General features: G+C 41.8%; 1 long non-coding RNA gene across 20 annotated transcripts; it reads left to right on the top strand.

The window, feature by feature from the left end:
* The first annotated feature begins 164 nt into the window (after positions 1–164).
* LOC111273826 (uncharacterized) lies at positions 165–22,160 on the top strand. Of its 20 annotated transcripts, XR_015316108.1 has the most exons (9): positions 186–397; positions 7,270–7,590; positions 8,300–8,374; positions 14,232–14,404; positions 16,280–16,655; positions 17,537–17,923; positions 20,078–20,582; positions 21,301–21,534; positions 21,871–22,160. It is a non-coding gene; the product is annotated as an uncharacterized LOC111273826 (long non-coding RNA). The 20 variants fall into 20 exon arrangements; XR_015316113.1 differs by lacking the exons at positions 14,232–14,404; positions 16,280–16,655 and adding an exon at positions 19,266–19,568 and having other exon boundaries at positions 187–397; XR_015316110.1 differs by lacking the exon at positions 14,232–14,404 and having other exon boundaries at positions 187–397.
* The last annotated feature ends 2,551 nt before the right edge of the window (positions 22,161–24,711 follow it).

Here is a 24,711-nt window from a genome sequence, read left to right as displayed (position 1 = left end):
AGAGAGAGAGAGAGAGAGAGAGAGAGAGAGAGAGAGAGAGAGAGAGAGAGAGAGAGAGAGAGAGAGAGAGAGAGAGAGAGAGAGCCTGACCTCCTTATTGTGCTCTCTTTCGTTGGTGCTGTTTCAATTCGTTTATTCGGTTCGAATCAAGCAACGTATCAAATGGAACGTTATCTCTACTGGGCTGACTTTTCTTTCTTTCGAGGAGGCCACAAACAGCTGGAGAGGACGAAAAATGGAATAGTCACAAAGTCAGGACATAGGTGGCCAGGGAACGCGCTCGATGCTACGCGCCGTAGTGACTCCATCAAGACTGACCAAGTGACTTGTGTGCCCCGGGCTCTGCTGATTATTCGACTCTTCTACAAAATACTAGTGCACGTACAAGGTTACTAAGGCACGTTTACTATTTAATAGGAAAAAAATTAAGCAGACAAAGGGTTTATTTGTTGACATTATTTTAGAAAAGCAGCATCAGCAACGGTGGCCTAGATAACAATAGGCATGAAAGCTTTAATTTGACTAGTATATTGTTATGAAATGTCGTACAGATGCCCGTTGTGTTAAGCATGTAGCGGTTTCGTTTCATCGGGACAGACTAAATAATAAGTAATGTATTTATCAATATTGATTCTTAATGAATTTGGAGATATTATGTTTAGCCATAGCTTTTGACGACGGCTGAAAGATAGTTCCAGCACTACGAGCGACTATTTTCCCATTACTTCGCTCACCAATGGGTTGACACCACTCTTCAGGTAAGGCGCATTTTTCATATGAACGAAAAAACATCGATTCATATTGAATACATTGAAATTCAAAGCCCGTTTCTAGGTACAGACAACCTTTAAATGGCCCTTTCTATATATTAGTCAATTTTCTATATATATAAAGTATGATGATGCGCAATGTTATGTTAGCTAGTGGTATCTGCGCGACGTACGTAACTTAGTTCCCGTACGACGCAAGCAAATGCTTCAGTGAAGCAAGATCTTGACTCTGCAATATGTGCTTTACTGCTGGAGTCTCATTAATGATAGACTTAAAATGTTTCCTACGTTATAGCTTGCGTCTACTAGCAAAGCTACGAAATCGTCAAGTGCGTAAATAATGTATGCTATCCATATCGTCTCATGTCTTCTTTTTCTTTTCTTTGATTTTTCGCTATCCTAACTTGAGGTCAGAATTGGTGCGCTTTTTAGAATATGCTCCGTAGGCGCAGACCTCTCGTGCTTCCCAAAACAGCTTTCACGAAGTGCATCGTTCATTCAAGCAGTCCCTAACAGAGAACTGCTAAAAGTCATCACTATCATTACTACAGACTATTACAAGTCAAAACTCATAGCATTGCAATGCCCTCTAGGAAAGAAAACGGGGTTGGTGGTCATGTGCAACAGTCGCGACATCATCCGAACCAAAAGAGTGGTAGTAATGATTATGATTGTTCTTAATAATATTATTAGTCCTTCTACTGCCGTTGCTGCTGTTATTACCGTTCTCCTGCTTCGGGGTCTCCGAATACGGTTCGTAGCCCCGACACACATTCTCTAATTGCAGCAACTATGGTCTCTCTACTCACTCACACGAAAGAGGCGAACTCCGCTCGTTCGAGACGCTGCCATTTGTGCTTCTGCATCCGCTTTCCTGTCCACCGCAGAAGCCAGAAACCTTCTGCTATTCCCAGCCTGCTTCGTGGCCCATCCCTATTCTGGAATCGCTCAACCCCCGCGATAAACAGAATACAACACACGGACGAAGATTATGACTAGGGATAACTGTCAGGCAGACAGGCAGCCGGCCCTTTCGAGCTTGTGCGTTCGCGATGATTCTGAATAATTGATCACTTGATTTGTCGGACGGCAAACAACGCTTTCCGCTAGTGCCGATGGCATTCAGCCTTGCACGCATTGTTCTAGAAAACCGTTTCGTCCATTTATTGCTGCCCTCACTCCCTCAGCGATCGTCAGTTACCCATTCATCCCCGGGCCCTAAACGTTCCCTTCCTGCCAATTTCCCCGGTCCAAGCTTCCCTATTGACACTACTACCAATGGCCGCCACCGTGACCAGCGCTACTACAGCGAACCTCGCTTCATCATTCTTTTCGTTGCTTCGGGGACTCTGCTGCCTGGCTTAGTTCGTTAGCCGGCAAGGGGTGGGGGTGAGGTGCAGAGGCAGCAGCAGCAGCAGCAGCAGTACAGCAACGTCATCGGTATGCTCTTTCCCAACTCGTTATCCGGACAGCAGCACGCCGGAAGCGTCAGCAGTATCCGTGGCGGTCACGAAGGTTCGAATTGAGCTAGACTGGGCTAGAGTGATTTTCGAACATACCGAAGATACAACAAACGCTAATACCTTCCAATACAGTTGGTAGTTTGTTCTTCAGGGGCATGGAGAGCTGGCCAGCGGAGGCCCGCCGCATCGCGACCGCTCGATTTTAGCTAGGATCTTCCTCTCCGAGCATCTGTGTATGCTGCTTGCGATTGCCGTTCCTACGGCCGTTGCTACTGACGTTCGAGCACGACCGGTCGTCTGAATAGGCAGCGAACCAGCAGATGAGCAGGACAGCGCGAACCAAAACCGTCGTACGCTCTATAGGTCGTCGAGTGACCGTTGAACTGAGCTAAATTGCAGCTAGAAGGGTTTGGTCTTCGATTCGATAGACTACGTGAGGAGAGATTATGCGAGAGGGAGCGTATTCAAGCAGGAGAAGAAGCGGCAGGAGCAGGACGACGTCCACCGCTCGCCAATAAGCCGTCAGGCTATTCTTCAAGTTCACCCGTTTCCTGTTCATCGCCTCATCAAAAAACACGTTTTTCCGCATCCGGTCTAGCAGGGCGGCTCATGCACGACCTTATAATGTCCCGCATGCTAATCACTAACAATGGACAAAGACAGAAAGAGAGAGAGGGACGAAATAGAAAAAGCGGGACCTAATTTGTCCACCTTCTGCTGCTGCTGCAAGGTGTTCAGATGGCGCGTCAAATGTGTTTCGTTATTCCGCCAACGGTAAGCTGTACTAAAGTAGGTCGCCTGAATACACAACACCGAAGAACAGAACAGAGAGAGAGGCCCGTTCGATGCCGCTCACGGCATTGCATTACCTACGAATTACAGTAGCTGATGCGATAACAAAGCGTATGTTATGTTAGAAAGAACAAGGAGATTCAAGCATCAGGTTACGTTCAGTATAGGAAAAGATGACACGAGTATTCGATGACCACTAAGGCTATACACTTGACTTATAGAAAATCACTTTTATATGAAGCTTTACGTCTATAAACAGTAAAGTACGATAGCTACACGCGCACTTGACCCATTTTAGGTCCAGATCTGCTAAGTTTATCCTAGCAGTTCAAGGATATGTGATATAACATGATCAATACTTAGCAAAAACTAATCTATTCGTAATGTCAGCAAATCAGACCCATGAAAACAACAGATATATGAAAGATTTGTTGTCACATTCAGTCAGCTATTAAATCCTCCGAGTACATTCAGCTTATTAAACCGTTCGGACCTTCAGTGCCTGTGTTTTTTCTCATTGAGAGGCGTCATTGAAGGCTTGGAAATTCTTTGTTTTATACAGGTTAACTGATTATTTCCTTTCAGTATGTCACGTTACTTGAGTTGTTCTCTAAGGGAATAAGCCTCTCGTAGACACTACTGAACGTTGAGGTATGATGGGTTACCTACGAAAATTTGATTTTACGGAATACGCGTAGATTTCTATACTGCGCAAAATGTCTTTCAGTGAAGTAGTTACGTTCGAATGTTACGTAAAAAGCCTTAGACAAAGTAACTGCAATAAAGACAAAGGCAAAATCAATAAAATAGTGTCGGACTTGAGTAACATAATCTACAGGGTACTGGCACATGTTCGGGCATACGTTTTTTCTTCTGAGAAATGTTTTTGCCGCACGCGTGCCTAAACGGTTTCCATGGCGGTTTCCATAGACACGCCGACTTATATAAATAGGCGCCCACAACCAGAATCAGATTTGGGTCAGTATGCGCCAAACGTGTTATTTTCTGTTTATGTTGGAGGGGGAGTTACAAGTGTCTCAGGCGTTGAGAATGTTGCGAAGCCTAGCACCATATTCCTTAGGGGCTTCACAAAATAAGGCACGCTTCTTGTGTTAAACGGACGCGACAATTACGCCCATAAGCAGATACTACTTTACACTTACCTCTCTTCTTGAACGAATTGAGTGGTTGATTTGTTGACGAAGGTTTAGCTGGCAAGAGAACATAAAATGACCAACCGTAGGCTTACCTCTAGTATTTGTTCTAGGATTGTGTGATCCTGATTACTTAAAAAAAATAGTGTTCTGGATTAGATTAATCTCATCGTAAACCACGCTGTATATTTCGATAAATATATCGAACAAATTCATGAGGTGTTGTCACCCTCTATTTAGTACGTTTCGCTTTTTTCAATTTCTGTCATAATTTTCCTAGGCATTTTTGCCGTCGAATAGAACTCCTTTATCTCAAATTATCTTAAAAATTAAAACATGTGTTTTTAAGGAGTTGCGATAAAAGCTGCAGTTCTCACAGGAAACAAAAACATAAAATTCACATAATTAAAGAAAATCTAATTTCTTAAAACAAGATGTTACATACGCGCATCGAGCTATGACAGGCAAGCAATAGGTGCAATTTGAATCTAGTAGCAAACACTGTATATATATATATATCTTTTTTTTGTTAAGCCGAAATCCGATGTGTTCACTTATATTGATACATATGTAGGCTAAAATAGTTAAAAAAAAAAGATTATTTGTATCACTAGACGTAATTTCGCATAGAAGTCAGCTCGGATTTCAACATTTATTCAATATACAGATCTGTAAAGTGGATTCAGTGCCTTATTTGCTATGGCTCGCTCATTCTGGAATGAGTGATAGAATGCTTAACGGCGATACCGGATGTAAGCTCGAAACATGGACAAACCCCTGAAGACGACAGTGGGGCAAAGCAGTTTACCATACCTCACTTAATCCTACGTCGTAAACTCATTTCCACCGGTTCAGCTGCAACGACATCTGCTACATTGTGCTTATCGTAGCTGGCGATCGCTACAAGCTTCATCCCTGCATTAAGCCTCGTGCGCATTCCAAACTACTCATTATATGGTCTTGCTACGTGTAGAAATTGGTTCCAACACACGTAGCATACAACAATGGATTCAGTTCTTTAGCTGTCCAGTGGGGCAGAGCTAAACTTGAACTTGGAAATTAGCAAAAGGCAGGCCCACGTATAGAACAAAAACGGCAGCCAGTGCCAATGCAATTCTGGTAGAAGAAATACCCCCAAGGATGGAAGGGGTGTTCGTCAAGGGATTCTAAGTGTGTCGCACCTGGATTAGGCCTTTCGACGATGCAGCTTTGTAAACTTCTGTTAATCTCCTAATATACACAAATTGCGCCATTTGCCTTATAGTAACTCTCGGCGGCAATACTGTTTAAACCTGGCTGTCTAATTACACAGGTTAAGATACGGTTGCGAATGCCTCTGTCTGTATGCATGCACAGTATAGGTTTTTGAAAGAAGTACCTGAAGATTGGCGGAAAACGGTATTTGTCTTTATAACATGTGGGATTAATATACCCTTCGAATACCGTATCTAGTTGTGTAGGCACTGCAGATATTTAGGGCAAGCATCAAATCTTTTTTTCTCTTTCCCTTCTTAAAGGAAGCCTTTGATTAACTCAAATATCAGGAAGCTCGTGGCCTTCGTTCGCTCGACTCAAAGAAGCATGTTAGTTTAAGGGCTTTGATCGATACGGGTCGACCTGCGCCTTCTGCCAGCCTTCCGGTTAGTTGCGCTAAGAATGTTCATAGCCCTTATGCTTCCAAACTTCCCTCTTTTTCTGATACTTCTTCTTCCATATTTCCAACAAAGGCAGTGAAGCTGTCAATAAAAATTCCCAAGTATTGGCTTTTGAAATCGGGGTATTAAATCTCGACTCAGCCAGCGACTCCTCTCTTATGCGTACGCAGCTAGCGTTAGGTTCTCCTTCGACCGTCGGTTAGCTTTTAGTAATGTGACTTCGAAACAACACAACGTAGGGGAAAGCTGCTCGATCTCGCTATTTTCAGCAACGTTCCTTTTCGGCGGCACTTCGGCCATCGTCATGGCGCACTAGGCACAGACTGACGCGAGGGCGACGAACGTGCTGGGCTTTACAGTTCGGTGGTAAATTCAAATTAATATTCTCGTGGGCGCGGGGATGGACCCCGTCGTGGCGATAAGTTATCCGGTTTTCCGTTGCGGCTGTAGCGGCGTCGGTCGGACGTCCCCAATCCAGTCGCCGTAGCAATGGACGATTTCATTCGCGATGTAGTTGAAAGACGTGCAATTTGGACGGGCACAATTGTGGGCTCCGTGAGTTGGTTAGATGGACTTTGTGGGTGCTTTTAAAAGCTAGATGTCTTCACTTAGTCGAGAAGCAGCACCAGCAGTAATACGGCAAAGTCTGTTATGCTATCCTGGTTATGCGCGGTCGTATCTATCTGTGTGTATGTGACTAGCAGAGAATTCGTTGTGGGCCAAAGTTATACACGGGTGGCTGTCGATGTCTCAATCGAATTGGACCTCTTGAGGCATTCACTGAATTGGAAGGAGCCTACTGCTTCTCCACCTAAGGTTGGATTTAGATTGCTAACTTTTACAGTGCACGCACACCTCAAAATTCTGATCCGTATAGACTGTTTTCGTTAACGCTGGCGTCGGCATGGGACAATAAAGCTTTAAAGAGCAAACTGGCGAGAACAAGGAAAGGGAGCAAGATCGGTGACAAGGTCTCAGGTACTTCTTTGTGTTCGGTACCCATTCTACGTACTACGACAGTTGACGCCATAGCAAACCAGTACTAAATTTCAGCACAATTCGGTTTAATATATATATATATATATATATATATATATATATATCTTATATATGCGTATATGAACAACACGGAGGCAAATTCATAGCAACAATACCGCCTTGAAGAGCTTGTTTCTGACAGGTCATCAGTGCTATTTAGGCTATCAGGTTAGTGAAAGAGCGAACAGTGAACAGCAAGAAAGATAGATAGAAGAAAAGGACCTTATGTAATTAAGTGCATATTAGATTCACAAGAAAAACATGGCTAGCAAAAGCAGGCAGCGTTTACGCAAACATTGTTAACTGTATGGATAGCGGCGATTGTCCATTAGATTTTTATGAAGCTGGGTGACGACGAACACTACGCTGAACTGATGTCCTGGTTTTCTCCTTCCAGTGGCCCTTCTCCTCCGCACCCCATTCTTGACCCGCCTGATTCCTGCCGAAATAATGGACTTGTTGCCGACGGCAACCAAGGTTTAGTGTGGAATTTCTGGGTAATAGTGGACTAGTGCTGCTGTCGTATAGGACCACAGCGGGCATGCAGGAAAAATAGTGCCTATGATAGTGGTCGCAATGGCAGTGGACTTGGCCTGAGCTGGCGGCCTTCGCTATATTGTAATGGATCGTTTGCTTTCAGCTGTTGCTGCCACTATAAACAACCAAACAACAATATTTAGCACTGCGCTCCAGTTCTGCTTGAGATGGTCAGTGTAAGGTATGTTTTTGAATAGCCACAAGGAGTATGTCCGCGCCTATCAGACATATGTGTATCCATAGTAGTAAAAGAGTTCGTGCGTCTGTGTTCCTTTTTTTTTTTGATTGTCAAGGTATATTTCCCTACATTACAGTATGTGCGTGTCGTACCCGTCAAGAGTTATCTAATGGCCGCCGAAGCACAACTTACACCAATAGCTGAGTGCCTGTTGAGAGAGGGAGATTCTTATTTGAAAACTATACCTAAATAAAAACACTTTTATCAGAAATTGTGTCAGTATGTTCTACACTAAGAAATTATACAATTCCACTCTTCGGCATAGTTCGAAAGTAATGTTCGTAGCTGCATATCTCCTCTATGAGGTGTATAGCTTCGAAGTAACACTGAGCGCTTTTACTACGCTACCTTCTTGATTCTCATTCAAGTGCTGCAGGGCTATTTTCTGCAGTTTCTTACACACTTTGAATTAGGGATCTGCGTGCGATTGGCGAAATTTTTCATCTCCCAATATCTAAAATGAGCTAGACTAATATTTTTTATAGTTTTTAAAGAAACTACATGGCGAAAAGGATGAAGCAGTAACTCAGTACTCATTAAGACATGACAACAGTCTTCGTTTCCTTCATGCGTCAAAATAATTCGTTTATGAAAAATCGGTTATAGAACACTTAATTCATTTTTTTTTTTATATTTTTGTGGTCACCAGTAGTCTTCAGCTGGATACTGCACTACCGTTCAACCCGCAGTTAAGCACGATCTGCAATGTGTCCTCGATTCATCTACGGTATGTGTCACTAAATCCCTTCTACAAACCTTCCATATCACATATTGAAAGCGTTACTGCCTTTTGTTTTTCTGCTACGTCCTAAATTCACTTCGAATTTATGGAGAACCTATAATCTTTCATACGTTGCATATATCCATAGTGCTGTATATATATATATATGTGTGCCCACCTGTATGTAGAGTCCAGACGATGCTACTTGTGTCATAGGCTACCTGGCTCAAATAATGCTTAGCGGTACTATGGGATACATAATTCGAAACTTTTATATAGTCGCTCATACTCATAGTAATCTTTTGAACTATCTACAGTAGCTCTTTTGGCATCTCGCGGAAGCCTATAAGGTAGTTCATAGAGGTTTTATGACACACTTCGTACATAATAAAAAAGCGAGGGCATGATGTATGAGCGAGAAACAGAGGTAGGCTGTGAATAAAAGCCAAAATAAGTAAAAAATAAGAAGCGCAAAAACAGGTTTATGGTTGTCACAGAGACTTGAGATAAGTGTGGTAACAGTTATTTACATGCCAAAAAATACTCGAAGATAACAATTGTTTAATTTGTTTAGTCTGAACAAGAACTGGATGTCAGGCCACTAATAGTACGTAGTCTCCTGAGTGCTTAAAAACAGTCCATACATTGTCGTTTCGTGGAAATTTATATTCGAATGTATTTAAGTGATTGGAGTCTTATGTTTTTGCTCACTGCGGAGCTTATGCTTTATACAATAATACATAAAGTCAATTCTAGCTTCTAGTAAAGAGCGTCTGCTTACTCGCCAGTAAACCAGGTCTGCCGCACTTGCTAAGTTCACAATACGGTGTATTTGTAAAACTCTATTAATCAAACTGAGAGGAATATAAATGAAAAGAGCTATTCGACAAGCACCAAGACTATTCTTTTTTTTTGGTTGTTTGACTGGACGAAGCCTGCGATTAGGTGAAGCCTGATTCGAATGAACACGTATCGACCTAACATGTCACAGATGTCGCAACGTGTTCTTCCATTATCGAGGTATTTCGTACGAACGTTTCGTGGGGCTTCACGAACCTACTCAGGGGCTATGTGCCTTTTTTGACCGTCGCATTTCAAGCGGCTAACTGTTGCAAAAGATTTGAGAAGCACCACAATGGCAGCATATTAATATAAAAACTATGTTTAAAGAAAGGGAATCAAGTATTAGCGAATTACGGGTAAGACAGGAGCTCTTCTCTGAATGATATTTGCAGCCGGTTTATGTACCGCAAAGGCCCGAAGTTGTCGTATTTAGTTCCAATTTATGGTAAGAAAATCTCATTTTCGACGGTTTTCCGTAATGTCTCGAATATCAACTCGTCGTATCATTTGAAGTGTCTCTCAAGCAAACAGAACATATGTTTAGGTAAAAGAAAATTCAATGTGGAAATCAAAACTACAGAGCGTTTCAACGTTGGGTCGCTGTTAATTCTTTTGGTACGAGGTACCTTTCTATTAAATTTTCTTGGCCTGAAGCCTCTTTTTGATGAAAATCCGCGAGCATCTTTTGCACAGAGTAGTGCTATCTATCACCATGACAGAAGTGCATAATAACTTGGAAGAAGTCCACTTAGACAAAAGTTTATCGGACTAGCAGCTAAGTTCAATACAATAGACCTTCATTGGGGTTAGCCGAACGGCATAAATACTATGTATTCAACATTTCCTCCTATGGAACCTGTTTCCAGACTACCGTAAAAAATGGCTTTTCTTCAATAAAGATAATGACAAAGAAATGCTAACAGATATTTAATCGTCAACCAGATTTTCAAGCATTTTTTTAAAATTTTCTGGCCGTTGAGATTTCTCTAAACCTGTATTATTTTGCCTTTGTAGGCACTTCGAAGGATGCAGTAGATCATTTAGACGGTGGAAAAGTATGTTTTCTAATAGGAAATCACGAGAAAAGCTGCGTTAAAATATTGTGCCCCTATAGAGTTTAGATATGTACTGCTTTTGTTAACAAGATATAATACAGTAACTAACGCAATAACTACACAAAATCTGCTTGACCGACAATGTCGCTCTGCCGCCGCTTAAGATCGAGTTGACCTTCTCATCCAGTATAGTCAGTGTTATGCCTTTTACAATGGTGCCTTTTACAAAGGCACGATATATTCCTCGGATAATTAAATTTATTTAAATAATTTTTTACATTAGTCGCGCAGAACATTAAGAAACGTATGTGTTAAAATATTTCCAAGGGTAAACAATCTTGGCATATTTCTCTGGTGTAAGAAGTCGTCGGTATATGGTAATATAGCTTTGGCCTACCTGTTACTACAATACCATAGAAAGGCATTATTCAAAGCGTGAGGATTGTAGTGAATTCAATGTTTCATGGTTGTTGACCGCCGATACTGTATACCGGAATACATTATTTACCAGTAATCAGCATACGACTAAGTTACAAATTGAAGTCACATTTAAAAAGTTTACGCCACCTTATTGGATGGTGTATGGCGTTTCTATTGGTGGACCACCAATAGAAACATGCCACGTCTCCTTACTTCCCTTTTATATGTCTAAAGCTACTCCTTAGAAGCTGCCGTGAACGCGGTTCCACTTAGATAGCCTTTATCTTACTCTTTAGCGTTTGTCAAAGGTTCCTTGGCGCGGCCTTCTAACGTTTCAAAAGAAAAAGAATCATCGAACTAGGGCAGGATATTTCTCATTCTAAGGTTTCTGAAAGCTGACGTGCCAAGTTGACAGTATGATTCGGGTACGCTGCTTTACGACTGAAGTATGGTGGGTGTGAAGGATCAATCGCGGCGCCATTTTAAATCAGGACATTGGTGCCCTTTATAAAGGAAATGTCTCATTCCATTAGTCCGTTTAGTATCCGAGCGACAAAGATCGTCAGCTGAAACACATATAAAGTGGATTCTAAGTCAAGAGTTTTCATAGATGATGTCAAAATGATAATATTTTTGTTGACGGCCGAAGGCTTGAAACTTTGGTCCGAGCTTTTTGAGCATAAAACCGTACGACCATCAAGAGGTTCACCGCAATGGCAGGGTAGGATGACAAGCAGTTTACTTTCAAGACGAAAGCCCACTGCTAAACATGTGCACCGAACATCTAGCACACCGCTAATAGATAGCAACGCACGGCCAAAGTCACGCCACTACTCAAGGCCGAGCAACAGATATAAAGAGCAGGTTCAACAACCTAAATCAATTACCTAATAGACTGATTCATGAAGGAGACTCCTTTACTTGTGCCGAATCCGTAACTCTTCAAGAGGCAGCAAATCTGGAACGTGTTGGAGAACAAGAATCAGGCACATTATCGGACTATCAGTTCAAGGTTTATAGACGAAAGTTCTATCTGTATCTAATTGCTAGTTTATTCCTGCTGTTTAACTGCCGAACAGCGTAGAAAGAAGAGAGATAGGGTTTAAATCAGTATTCGAGCACTTTCCTTAGCTATCCTTTTACCTATTGTTTTTTGTTATAGGACAATCAGACACTGCCGGGAACGCAAATCTCTAAATAAAGGGTTACATATTGATAAATTGTTTTTTAACGAAATCGTTTTGAATTTGTGTTTGTTACAAAGCCCTCCTTTCATACCATTTGACGAAGCGTAGTTCGAAACCGTTTCAACAATTAAAAGAAGTACTTTCTTGTTACATCTAGAAGTAATATTATAGGACAATTTCTACTTCACTGAAAGGTCTAGAGGATCAATGGGGTAGATGAGGAATACTTAAAATTAGGGTTGGGGAGGATGTAGCATAGCAACTAGAGTAGCCTAAATTAAGCAGAACATTTTTAGAGAAAATAGCTGATTTATGCGAAACGCTTGCACTACACTACATTTCTAAGCGCAAAAATCCGCCCATCATAGTGACACAAAGCTGTATAATCGTATTGGGACTAATCTAACAAAGCTCGAAATAAAACGGCCCCTACCTTCTTTAGATACTGGAAGTAAGCATTTTGGTGTGGCGTATGAGTGGCATAATACATAAATATAAGGAAAAAAACGCACACGATTTGAGGCTTATCATCGTGTGTTGATAGTTTTGTGGTAATGAGTTTCCCAGCGTCGAACACGATAATATTATGGGAGTTACCTCCCGATACGGGACGGTGGCGCAATATTAATAACAATAATAATAGCTTTCAATAATAATAGTAACAATAATAGTTTTCGTATTAATTGAAAGCCATTGATTGTCCTTCGGTTTGCCCCGTTAAGTTCCTGCAGCGTTGTGCCCGAGTTAGTCCTTCCCAAGTTGGTCAGCGCACAGCATTGTCCTAGTCGCTCCTGCTACTCGAATAGAACAAATCTGACTGGATGCTAGCACTTGACCCCAATTGTGGTGGACCTGTTGAAGAAAGGACAAAAGCGCAGCGGGTACCAACAGCCGTTCTCTCACGCCCCCTAGCCCCAGGCCCGTTCGCCCAAGCTGCTTGCTCATCCGACCTCCCGGCTTCTTCAGTAGTAGTGAAGGTCGCCTGGTCAAACCTCTCGTGTGTTCCTTAACCTTCGGCCCGCTCAACCGAAGCAAACCCAAGAACTCCCATCCCAGTTTTCAGTTCCGGATTGCCCCCATCGAATCCTTGTTTCCTACAATCCTATAGAGTATGCTCAGTCCCGTAGAAGGCCAATTACATAGTAGCACCCCATCACCATCTCCTCTATCCTTATCATTCTCTATAGAATCAGCCTGGCGCTGACCTGCATCGTATCCACTCAACCCTTCGTGAATCACTATGGACCTTGTAGCAAGCAGCAGATCTTTTTTCCTAGCAGCGCAATTATGTTGAGCCAGCAAGCCTAATTGCCATTCAAGCAGAGTCCGATCAGTTGCTTGGCGTCAGTGGATCTACACAGGCGATCTTGTCGACTAATTGAAATCGGTGGCTCCCGCCGACTAATGGTAATAGCGGAAATGGTACAATGAGGTGGCATGTGTTGCGTTTGCAGGGGCGCTCGTATAGACGTACTGGCCTTGAAAACATGTGTAGTTCCATAGCAAAATTGTTGTTGTTGTCGTCGTCGTTGAATGCTAGCAGTTTTCGGTGGCCCGATGCCACCCTCGGTACGCCCACAGCCTTCGCTCTCGAACAATCATCTGCACCTGTTAGCGTGCAAACGGTCTAGCCGGATACCTTACCTACTATGTGTGTGTGCGGACAATCTGCGAACTGTATATAGATGCTAAGTTAACTATATATATATATATATATACTAGACAACAACAATCGTTAGCGCGGATTCGTTCGGCGGGTTGCAGCGGACCGGTCATTGCTGCTCGTATGTATGAACGATGAACCCACTCAAATGGTAGATTATCCTCATTTATTGATATGTCAACGCACTTGCAGTCTAGTATTTAGCGCTCAATGTTATGCTCGTTTCTGTTATGAAGTACAATTAGTCAGACTAGAGTAACGGCTGACAAGGACACTTGTCAGCCCCTATTTACCTTGGTGATGCCGGCTTATACCATACTACGGTCTGGTTATATTAGATCGATAAATATAAATAGTATAATTACAAGTTGTTGGATGACGGCTGGCGGACTGAGTGAACGACGTTCTAGTGCGTACTGCTGCCGTCAAGTTAGCCGAATCCCATATCCCAAAATTTGTTCATCATAGTGCAGGAACGAAAATGGATGAGTTATCGAAGCGGCTATTGTTTGTCGTAACTGCAGCAGCGTCTGTTAATAAGCTAAGATACGACAATGCGTTTGTCGTTACATTCGTTTACTTTACTCGTTTATGGGCTTGTTCCATTACATAATCCTCAAAATGTGTCTTAAAGATGCTAAAGATGAGCATAGCTTACGCGAACTGGTTGTATATCTCAAGCATCCGTTTGGCAGCCTGACGGCGATCTCGTATGGTAAAATCGGTGATGTGCCAGCTTAATGGAAGTCGATGAAGCAGAGCGTACGTCTATGGCAAAATAGAACATTGCTTGGTTGAAGCTATCGCAGCACGACATTTCGGCGGGCAGTCAACTCTCAATGCCACAATCTGGATGCGACGCAACAACGTAAGGCATCAGATAAGTAAAAATAACCAAAAACAAACCCCATAGAACATCATAGACACGCACACGTTTTGTCGGCCAATTTCAGCAGTCAAGAGCAATCGGCTTTTCCCTCTCCCTTTTCTTCGTTGTCTTCACTGTTGTAGCGCTGTGTGATGTCGGCCGTTAGTTGAACTGCAAAACGTTACGTTGCTACGTTGACATATAGGCACGTAATAAAAACCCTGGACTTTGTCATGAAGTGATTTTATCCGCATAGAGAAGCACGTCGCGTATGTAAGTGACTCACGTCCAGTAGGACGTAGATGAAGTGGGCGGCGTTGGCGATATGTAATGAAGCTGTAGGGCTAAAAAGGAGAGTCGATAATGAGGGACACGCATGACGGCCCAAGAACCCCAATGTTTGAGGCGTCATTTTTCCTCCGGCCAATGAAATAGCGAAGACGGCGTTTGGCCGTTCGGCTTTCTGAAAGATTTTGAAAACCTGTTGTTGACATAGCATCGTAAAGCGGAAATATCTCTAGGCGATCACTAAGCGTCACAGACGAGTATCCTATACTTGCTATATTATATTCTATGGGTATAACGAGATTATCGCAAATTGAACTTGAACAATGACCCCAGGTATGTTTCAATAAATTCGAAATTGCCTAAATGACGTTTCAAGTACAGCCTGTATTGTACAATACGACAGTGTTTTAATGGGTAAAGTAAATAGTAAAAAAATAGTATTTATACTAAGAATTAATATAGTTTGGATTTGCGGATAAAAAGTAGAGTGGCGCTTTACCTTCGCCAGCAGTGGAAAGAGTTTGGCTTCGATAGGTTCTAACCGTAGCAACAATACGCAAGACATATTCAGTTGCTTCTCTGCTTAATTAAGTTTTGATTGACTCACCTTCCTTTCCGTAGCGCAGCTTTAAATAGATACATCGACACCTGTATTATATACACACACCTGAAAATTAAAATAAGATCTTTCGAGCGTTTCTAAATGTGCTTTCATCACCCTTCCGAGAAGCCGGCTTCCACTATCTGCGTTGCATCCTTCGGCGAACAATAGAAGAATATATCTGGACTTTGCCAGATCTTCTTTACTCTTATTTTCTCACTATTACAATTATCGACTCGCTCCGTGGCCAGGCAATAAATTACATGTCCACAAATTTAATTCGATAATTAAGGGGCGTCTGCTTTCGCTCAATAAAACTGATCTCTGAGAGGAAACAATTCCGCAACGTCACAAGATGTCCTGGATAAACATCCATCGTTGTACGATTTATAAGCGAACACATGCGTAGGCATAAAAAATCCGCATTGCTAACACGCACTTACTTACCCTAGTTATAAGTTTCAAACAAACAATTGTCAAGTTGCTACTGTTGTTCTAGCAAAATGATCTGAATTGCTTTACTAAAAGGTCGATCTATGTCTTCTACCCTGCCGTTGACTCCCTGATTTCTCATTGCTCTTCTATAATACTTCAATGACAGCTAGTTAAACAATATGTTTTGAATTATACTATCGGTTCCATTTAACCAATCCAACTAATCATAAATTATAGCCGAAATGTATATATTTCGGTAAATTTTCGAAGTAGGTTCATATAAACCCATCCTAATGTACTTGGTATATGCGTGTGCATTTGTGTTGGCCGAGGTTGTTAACGTTCTCGCTGTTTTTTTTATCGGGTCGAATTAGAAAAAGATTGTTCGCGCTCATCGTCGTTCGACAGTCACGCGAGCGAGTGAGCGACCAATGTCTCCGCCCTTTCGCTGTCGTTATCGCCGTCAGCGGAAGCAATAGGGTAGCGGCAATATTTCTGTAGTGAAGGTCGTAATATCTCACGTGTGCATATTCAATCATTTCCGTTATTAGGTGACTAGTGTACATAGGCCTGTGAACGGTAGCGACGGCAATGGCAAAGGCAGCCGCCGCAGCCATGCTCAGTGCGACACAGATGTAAATGGCATTAATCAAGAGCCCTGCATCGACCTCAGAACCGTCCCCGACGCACGGCCTGCCGTCGCTATCTTCTGCTTAGAGTTCCAATGGCCAGGAAGAATCTACAGCCGAATCTGCGGCGGTGAGGACCGACCGAGGCAGGATAGCTAAGATTGCGTTAGTCAGGCTATCGTCTACTTTGCGCATCCTACGCATACGAACGTATACCGTAGCCGTCGTCCTGTAGACAATTATAATCAATGCTCAACCAAGATTGTGGAGGGTATTTCCAGAAGTACATTACGTCCATGTACGTCGTCACGCTAACGAATGACTGAATGTCGGCAAAACACTGTGCTGAAATACACTGAGCATACCTGCTATGACACTGCTGTAATACGTTGCAATATATTAAAGAATATTCGTCTCATCCTGTCTAGTTAGAACAAAAAATGCCGAGACAGTGAAAAACTTACAGCCCGCCTAAAAATTAGAATAAAACGTTTGGCTATTACTAGCCATAGATATAGTCTAAAAATGTTTGCAGCCATCATACATGCAAGCATTGTATACGTGACATGGATAGAAAATGCCGAAAAGACATAAATAAGATCCATCGTAACGCGATGTTGTACACAGTACTACACCTTCTTTTTCGCTCAACTTGAAGATATGCAAAATTCTTTTTGGTCCTCAGTTACACCGATTCATTCACTTATCATACTTCAGTTCCCATCAGTTACCCGTTTGATGAAAGATTTCTCCTCAAATTGCTAAATAGCTTAAGGCAACTTTTGCGATGGGTCGCAAATATCGAGTTGTCAATAGGGTTTATTTCAGTGTTGTTTTCTCTCCTTTTAATAAAAGATTAATTAAGGAGAACATTCAATATTTGTCAAGTTCGAGACGAGAAATCTGAGTAGAAATCTAGCGGGATGGAAAGGGATTTCCAGTAAGGGTATACAGCCACGTGCCAATCAATGTTCAGAACAGAAACAAACTCAGTACAAATTTTATCTCTTAAATAATGATTGAAATTATATACGTATTAGCGTTCTTAACGTACCAACCTGTATATTAATAAACATTAGTAGAAAGCGTCTCTATTTACACATAAGGGTGTGTGTTTGACAGAAGAATATGGTAATAAATAGATAGTCAAAAAGAGCGCTTCTACTTCTTGTTTTGCAGAATGAACGTCGAGTTAGACAGGTTGAAGCAACCCCTCGGTTATTAGCTATGATTGCGACAGCTTTGACTCCCGTCAAGCTGCCCCCGACGAACACCACCCCTCGTGGTCCATCGCTGCCTTCCAGTTGCGTATTAGGTAGAGAACTCATCAGTGATTTCAACGCTTCGTCATGTAATCAGATCAGCCAGGCCAAATCGGGCTGAAAAGCAATACCAACAATGACCAAAATAAGGACAGCAGCAAGGTCCGAGACAGTCGCAGAAACACCGGCACCGTCAGCAGAGGTGGTCGCATTAACGAAACTAATAACGATGCCCCAGCCGGATGTAATCCTGGAGTAGTGTCCTTTCTCACTGGAATGCCTGCCGTCGGCATTTGGTGCCATGGTAAGCATTCTTCACCGGCAGCAGTAACGACAACACAGTTACGGCCATGGCTACAACTGCCGTTAACCTCAGCCTGCTGCAGCCGCACTATTTGAACCGGGTCGACTGGCCTGTTCCAAAAATCGACTTAAACCCTTTTATGCAGGTTGATAAAGCTTCCATTTCTTACTGTTACCGCCTCGCTTTGTTCCCCTTCTTTTTCTTTCTGTCTCTCGGTGCCTTCGTCCACTCCCTCACCTGCCCTTCGTTATTAGTCTGTTTTTTCAAACAGCTTACATACTTATGCCGATTTTTTGTGCTTTCCTTGTGTGCATTGCAATGCCGTATCATTTCCCGCATGCATAGAGAATGGTGCATGTGATTCGAGAAAGGTTCGAGCGAAAAAAACGAAAAGAAAGACCCCTTAGCGTGTCAGGAACATGCACGCGGCGTGTGACGCATTCGACTACGCCGAGCTCATACTGTGTCTACGTAATGTGCGTACTGGGTGATCCGTTTTATCAACACTTTCGCATTACAGCGATTACCGAGGCCACTTGGCAGCATGAGACCTGGCTAAGGGCTAGACGGATTTTTTTAATGCTTCAAAAAAAGCTGCACTTCATTTGGGCATTCAAATAGTGCAAGTGGAGAGAACAAATAACGAAAGTAATATACGTGCAACTAAGCAGAAATGCAGGTATCTATCAATACGCTGATATAATTCTACTATGGAACTCGCATGGACGCCTTTTGGTAAGAGCTGTTGTATTTGTCAACGGATTGTGAACACAACGAGTACAGCCATGTCTGTCAACGCGCCTTCTGATGATTCAGAAGAAAAAGTTAAAAAAGCACCATTCTAATATGTCCGGATGCAAACTTTCTTTTAGACCAACTTCCTTTTCTCATTAAATAAAATCCAAGTCGAAAGATATCAGCGTGTTGTTTATTTTGATACATGATGAGACGAGGTCTCACTATCACCAGCTCATCGTTTGAGTGGATGATTACACACTTTTTTGCTAGTTTGAAAGTACTTTCTGTAGTCTACTCATCCGCTGTATATGGACCCTGATAGTTACGATATAAGATTTAGAGCTTCCTTCTTGGTACTACCGTCGCTCCGACTGACGTCCTATTGATGTCACCTAATTAAATTAGCGAATAAATGAAACCCCGATAACTATACAAAATACCCGCGGACAATGTTAGCTTATTAAAGTAACGCAAGTTGGAAGCTGAGCTTTATTGAGGTCAAAATATGGATACTTAAATTGCTCGCTCGCATCTTGCGAATGTTGGACAGATGGATATGCTTACGACAACCTATCTTTTTCCTTCTCTCTCTGTTCCTGGGCAGTAAGTGGGAGCTAGCATGGAGTTCGAGGTCGACTGCAGGACTAAGCCATTGCCGCCGCAGCCGACTAACAGTGAGGGTGCCGTGAGTCGAACAAAAGTTTATTTTACTGAGATAAGAAAGGCCTCGCCGACTTGCTTTGCAAGCTTTATCCGTCATACGTTGTCTGCGCAGCAGACGACATTGCGTCGTCTCTTGCACTACTCCGGACCGTTCCGTACCCCTTGGCCTGACAACGCCAAGAGCGTTGCGACCGATGCCGACACAGCCGATTGGCACAATGTATTAACAACTACAGCAATAGCAGTAAGATCTCCGAAAAAGGCTGCACCAGCAGCTTCAGCTGTCTCAGCGTACACCCTCTCTGTTATCCATGCCACCTATCCAAAGCCCAGGCCTTCTATTTTTAATGTGCCCTTGATGTAGTCTTCGTCCGCTTTTACGATAACTGTGCTCATTTCTACTAAGCCAGTAAGGGCTGGTGCTGTGACCCTGTTGCCCTTTTAGGGCGCGGTTGTTATGATGGCCCCATGGCCCCGAATATCACCCAAGAAGCGAAAGATGAATAAGAGAATGTTTAACGATTACGCGTTATTTCAAAAATATTCTGAAGCTAGCGCTCAGACAACAGACTGATTAAAATGAGATATAAGCGCTGGGGTATTGAACGCCAGCGAGGAGGTAACCAAATGCAAAATATGAACTACAGGAATATATATTGTTGCAATTGCAGAGGCTTCTTATGAAAGTAGAGCTTGAAGTTCGAAAATTCTGTAGGCGAACATTTACTGGCATTTATATGTAATCTGTTACAGAGTTATAACTTAAATGCTGAGAGTGCGGAAACTGAATCGCCCGTAACTTAACTCCAGACCAGTATTCTACGTGCACTTTACGAGACCTTCATCTACAAAAACCCCGATGTGCACATACAATTGCCATAGACGAGTGTGGTCAATCCTTACCACCAGCCGAAGAAAGAAACAATGGCGTCATACTAGAGGTGAAACAATCAATGCACCCTACTATTTCGGGTTCCTCAGCAAACTCATGACACAGCAACCGGAAGCATACAGTGTCCTTACTTGAGGACAACGCTAGACCTCATTGCCATTCCTCTATTACTTCATGGATTGGAGACAGGAACATGCAACGTGGTCTTGCAGCGGCTTATTCTACCCTCCTAATTCAATGTGATTGCGGTCCCTTCCCAAGGCAACTGGTGGGAAAACGTATTTCACTATTGACTTACATGGAGAAACCTAGCGAAACGACATATGAGAACGCAAATCTTCCGAAACTGCGAGGACACTGGGAAAAGTATGTAAAAAATAAAGAACGGCACATTAATGCATAATAGGAATTCATTATTCTAGGCCAAGTCTTATTTAAGAGTTATTTAGTTTTAAGGTCTGTCGGATTCGTTTGATACATTTTACGTTGCACAATTTGTTACGGCATCACTTGCGCGGACAATGTTTTTACCCATATATTTGGCGAAACGACCTGCTGACGGATCTCTGCCCCGTGATGAAGAAACTTAAAAAATTTCGATTGCAAAACTTTGGAATGAAAAAATCCTTAAAAGATTAGATATTCGTAGTTATAAATCTAAGTCTTTCAGCTTTGTGTAACGGTACTTCAGTCGCCAATAACTTCAACGAATTGCTTTCATAATAACGTACTGGCGATAAAAAGAAAATCATTTAAGTTAAATTGCTTGCATTCATGGATGCTGAGGGAAGTATCTCTTGTGTGGTCTGAAGCGTGTATATCTAACAAAAGTCAATATTGAGTTTGTGAATTCTAGAATAGAAGTGTTTCGAAACAGCGGTCAATAGAGTAACTTATTTGTTACTGTAATTTTACGGTAATATTTCGATTATTTTATAAAAAATCAATGAGCCAATCACACTTCTAATACAGACAGATGTAAGTGAAGTCGGCAATCTTCGATGTCTGCTAAATGTACAATGAAATCTCGTGTAGGAATATCAGCGTATTTTTTGATGTTGTCTGTGTGGCGAATTCGTGTAAGGAGGTGTAAACAAAACAGCTTTTTCGGATCACTAATGAGGAGCTGTGTAGATCTCGGCGGAGTGCTGTTATAACTATGGAAGCGCGCTTACGGAAGAACCAGTTTGTATCTGCTTTTATACGCTTTTCAAGTCAGGGATACCTTTGTTCGATGGGATGAATCACACTGGTGGGTTCGTATCAGCAACCTGTGGCTCAAAAACTTACGGAAGATTCAGTCGACAGTAATTGCAATGCAAGTATCTAATACCATTTATGTGCAGCCTTTATATGCTTACGCTTAAAATATATTTTCATGCAATAATTTCACGTTTCAATATTGTAAAATATTACTAATTGATACTGATATTGACTGTCAACGTCAATTCCAGAGTTCCGAATGTTCTTGCTTGTGTTCACTACTTCTCTACAAACGGTCGGAGATATGACTGCCGATTTGTGCGTAGATGTTTGTTACTTTTACAATCTTAAGATATGCCACACAGACGGAGCGCACGCTACAAACGTTTACATAACTAAACAGGGAAGCGTATCGATTTACGGTAGTCATCATTCTGGCTGTCACTTTTAGGAAAGGAGGAAAATGGCGCTGATGATGCCGACAGCGTTCTTAATGGCGGCTCCTCCGTGGTCACATCGGTGCCTCGGATTCGTTATGAAGTACCCGTCAAAACACAGGTACTTGATAACGAATGAAGATGTCTACGACTTTAGAGTGTGCGGAGTTAATCGATACCAGCAGGCGAATAGAACGACTAATATACATTTTAAACTTTATAAACATATATATATATACACGGATAATCCATGTATCTGTACTACAGTCAGCTAATAAATCTAATCAATATTTTTACCCACAAATATGAGGCATTCATGTATTCACTCATCGTTGACGAAATATGTTTTTTATTAATTAATACGATCATTTAATAATAAAGAGACTGCTATTTGAAAAAACTGCTATGAGAAAACAGCTTGCTCTATCTTTTTCTACAATAATCATTTCAGTTATAACTGTTTTTATTTACGTTATCATTGCGATTATCACCTTTGTGGTCTTATCGTAATTCTTCAGTCTTTTTTTATCAACGAAGTAATCGCTGTTCGTTGTGACCTATTTCTATCCCTCGGTACTTTCTTATTTATTTCTTTATTATTGTGCAATGTCTTCGTTGATCTCTATGCGGTTAGTGCTTCGGCAGACAATATTTCTTCGTAAAAGGGTTTCCGCGGCAATAAGCGTTTTTCCCTTTGTATCTGCGTCTGTGTGCCTATGATGCGTAACGTAGCGTAGAGTGATATGTGAGTGTGTGTGTGTGATATAACTGAAGTGCAGCTTACGAAGTGGCATGACCGGTGTTCGTAGTCCAATTCATCTTAATAATCATGTTTGTACAGCCTTAATAATATCCTAAACTCGCATGCTTGTTCTGTTATGAAGCATTTCGCTTCGATACTAACTAAGGTAAACAATGAACAGCGTGATCGATATTTATTATCGCTAGTTAATATTTAGTCCCAGAACCCAGTCTGTTATATATGTTGAGTAACTTTAAGGGACTGTTATGAGTTGTGCTTAATCACAAGTCGGATTTGCGGCAGCTTTAATCGGAAATTATTCGGCCGCTTATAGCGGAAGTCACCCTGCCTTCACTAGACGCATAAGACACTGACGATAACAAACAAGTCTGAAGAGTACCTTTAGAGGGTCTAACAGTTCTACCTCTCAGTTCGGCGCTGCTAGTCTTGCTTGATTTTTTTTTTTTGATCACATCATCACACCACAAGAGATCGACCAATAAGCCATATTTCGACAAAAAGCACACATGAAAGATATGGTTTATAGTAAAGCGCAACTATAGCGAAGTTAGTTAAGTTACGCAAGATTTATCAACTACATGCAACATAGCCCAACAGTTTCGTCCATAATTCCTCCCTACCATTGTTATTTTCAATCTTAATAAAAGCAAAAACTTCTGCGAAGAATAAGGTTGTATTATTTATTTACTTACTAAAATAACATTATCTACGATACTGTATACAGATGAGAACAAACTAATTTACCTTCTTCCACATGTACTTGTCCATCATATTGTTTATAGCTCAATGTGTCATTGGATCGACCCAGCGAGATACGTTTCCTCATTGCTATGATTGATATCGAAATGGATTCTAGGCACTATCCGTGTAGCACCATTATTTTAGCCCGTTTCCATAGTATGATTTCCCTTTTCGTCGTTGGTCTCACGAAGATCTAATTTAACCACTCCTATCGTCTCGTAGGGATGTTCAGATTTAAAAGAAAGTACCTTACATATCGCATGGCAGAGCAGAAAATCCGAAACTACCATTAGTGCCCGCTAATGATATCGTTCTTTTTCAATGTTTCTGTAATAAGAAGGATTGCGTTTTAGCATCAGCGTGACTAACTCTACATACCACGTGCATCTATGCCTGCACGGATAGTATTTGGCTGGTTACAATTAGAGCTTGGTTACCATGCCTCTCCGCGAGATGGAAGTGAACTGCCATTCTGTTATGCGGTTTCTATGATCTCTCTCTCTCTCTATATATATATTTATCTCCGCTTTAGATAGCCATCAAAAGTCGCTAGTCCTATTTAAAAGATGATTTTGTGACTAGCGGAAAGCAAGACGCGTCTCAGAATCATACGTATTGTATATTATTGTAGATAAAGAAATTGGACCATTCGTCCCTCAGCTTATATCCTATTCGTCCAAAAAAATCCTGAACCTCCACCAACCGACATTGGTAAAACCTAACTACTTGCCAATGAACGGCTTCCGCACTTCTGGATCGGACCATTCATTATTACCACATCGAAACGTATCACTGACTAAATAACTCTTTTGCACAAGGCCAACCTAGACATTCTTACCTCCTGTAATTAAACAGAATGTAGTATACATGTGAATATATCTAAACGAATTCGTAGAGATAAAAATACTTTACTTAATACAGAACGCATAATGGTCTAGTGGTATAATGAAAGAACAACGCTTAGGTATTCTGTAAAGCTTCACAATGGAAATATATAGGATTTACAATGTCGTACGTTTATGAAGACGCTTTATTGTTGCTAGAGTAAACCTTCTGGAACAGCGTGACATACAGTGATTGCTTGTCCAAGTCGCCAAAAGGCCAGAGCCCAAAACATGGCTGTGAAGCCTTTCGCTTACGAAATTCATTTTCATAGATACTTAAGGGTTGTGTTATGCTTGGTGTATTTGTATCACTAGGGCGATCCCTATAAGAATGAAAACCGACCTAAGGTTGCTAACGACGGTCCTCATGCTCTTTCGATCTCGAGCGCGTTATGTGCTGCTGGTTAAGATTTCTCGTATGAGCTCACGAGATCGCTTACATCACTCAAGATAGGGAGATGGGATTG

This window comes from Varroa jacobsoni, unplaced genomic scaffold (genome assembly GCF_002532875.2).
Source record: "Varroa jacobsoni isolate VJ856 unplaced genomic scaffold, vjacob_1.0 scaffold_231, whole genome shotgun sequence".
Classification (NCBI taxonomy): domain Eukaryota; kingdom Metazoa; phylum Arthropoda; class Arachnida; order Mesostigmata; family Varroidae; genus Varroa; species Varroa jacobsoni.
This window is presented reverse-complemented; position numbering and strand designations above follow the sequence as displayed.